Source organism: Sprattus sprattus (assembly GCF_963457725.1).
Source record: "Sprattus sprattus genome assembly, chromosome: 15".
Lineage (NCBI taxonomy): Eukaryota > Metazoa > Chordata > Actinopteri > Clupeiformes > Clupeidae > Sprattus > Sprattus sprattus.
Window position 1 is genome coordinate 894,915 of NC_137913.1, and position 2,500 is coordinate 897,414.

Sequence of the window (2,500 nt, forward strand, 5' to 3'; positions counted from 1 at the left end):
CAATAAACACAACATCCCTACTGCTTATAATAAAACTAATATTCATTAATAAACACAACATCCCTACTGCTGATAATAATACTAATATTCATAAATAAACACAACATCCCTACTGCTGATAATAATACTAATATTCATTAATAAGCAAAACATCCTGCTGATAATAATACTTATATTCATAAATAAACACAACATCCCTACTGCTGATACTAATACTAATATTCATCAATAAACACAACATCCCTACTGCTGATACTAATACTAATATTCATCAATAAACACAACATCCCTACTGCTTATAATAAAACTAATATTCATTAATAAACACAACATCCCTACTGCTGATAATAAAACTAATATTCATTAATAAACACAACATCCCTACTGCTGATAATAATACTAATATTCATCAATAAACACAACATCCCTACTGCTTATAATAAAACTAATATTCATTAATAAACACAACATCCCTACTGCTGATAATAATACTAATATTCATCAATAAACACAACATACCTACTGCTGATACTAATACTAATATTCATAAATAAACACAACATACCTACTGCTGATACTAATATTCATTAATAAACACATGAAGCAAAACACCCCTACTGCTGATACTAATACTAATATTCATCAATAAACACAACATCCCTACTGCTGATACTAATACTAATATTCATCAATAAACACAACATACCTACTGCTGATACTAATACTAATATTCATTAATAAACACATGAAGCAAAACACCCCTACTGCTGATACTAATACTAATATTCATCAATAAACACAACATCCCTACTGCTGATACTAATACTAATATTCATCAACTAGAAAATGCATTTCCTGAAGGAAATACCAGTGCATGAAATGCAAAGGTTAAGAAAGGAAGAAGAAAAGAAAGAAGAGTGAAAGAAGGAAAGAAGAAAGGAAAGAAGAGTGTAAGAAGGAAAGAAGAGTGAAGAAAGGAAAGAAAAGTGGAAGAAGGAAAGAAGAGTGGATGAAGGAAAAAAGAAAGGCAAGAAGAGTGGAAGAAGGAAAGACAAAAGGAAAGAAGAGTGAAGAAAGGAGAGAAGAGTGGAAGAGGGAAAGAAGAAAGGAAAGAAGAGTGAAAGAAGGAAAGAAGAAAAGAAAGAAGAGTGAAGAAAGGAAAGAAGAGTGGAAGAAGGAAAGAAGAAAAGAAAGAAGAGTGAAATAATGAAAGAAGAAAGGAAAGAAGAGTGAAGGAAGGAAAGAAGAGTGGAAGAAGGAAATAAGGAAAGAAAGAAGAGTGAAAGAAGGAAAGAAGAAAGGAAAGAAGAGTGTAAGAAGGAAAGAAGAGTGAAGAAAGGAAAGAAAAGTGGAAGAAGGAAAGAAGAGTGGATGAAGGAAAAAAGAAAGGCAAGAAGAGTGGAAGAAGGAAAGAAAAATGGAAGAAGAAAATAAGAAAGGAAAGAAGAGTGGAAGAAGGAAAGAAGAGTGAACAAGAGTGGCTCTGTATGAAGAGATAAAGAGAGAGTGAAAATATTGAAAAAAGGAGATAAAAATGGAGTGAAGAAGAGAGATTGAGTGTGAGAGAAAGTTGACAGAGAGACAGATGGAGAGATGGAGAGAAAAAAAAATAGAGAATGGATGGTGTCTTAATGTTCCTAGTTACAGTTAAATTGAGAGGGACAGAGAGAGAAGAGGTTCTTTGGATTTGGCACAGGTGTCAGTGAAGCATACTAAGGCAGAAGGCAGTAACTTCTATGTTAAAGCTCAGTGGTATGATAACAATGGAATAATGACCCTATTAATTAATCAGTAGTAATACTATTTCATTTATCACAATTACCAATACAATGATTATCACACACACACACACACACACACACACACACACACCATTGAATTATCACATTAAGCACATAAAACAATGAACTTGAATTGTCACATGAAACACATAAAACATCTATGTCAGTCCATTGGGTGTGTGTGTGTGTGTGTGTGTGTGTGTGTGTGTGTGTGTGTGAGAGAGAGAGAGAGAGAGAGAGAGAGAGAGAACGATAGAGAACTAGAAAATGCATTTCCTGAAGGAAATACCAGTGCATGAAATGCAAAAGTTAGGAAAGGAAGAAGAAAAGAAAGAAGAGTGAAAGAAGGAAATAAGAAAGGAAAGAAGAGTGGGAGAAGGAAAGAAGAAAGGAAAGAAGAGTGAAGAAAGGAGAGAAGAGAGGATGAAGGAAAGAAGAGTGAAAGAAGGAAAGAAGAAAAGAGAGAAGAATGAAGAAAGGAAAGAAGAGTGGAAGAAGAAAAGAAACAAGAGTGAAGAAAGGAAAGAAGAGTGAAAGAAGGAAATAATAGTTGAAGAAGGAAAGAAGAAAGGAAAGAAGAGTGAAAGAAGGAAAGAAGAAAGGAGAGTGAAGAAAGGAAAGAAAAGTGAAAGAAGGAAAGAAAAGTGGAAGAGAAAAAGAGAGTGAAAATATTGAAAAAAGGAGATAAAAATGGAGTGAAGAAGAGAGATTGAGTGTGA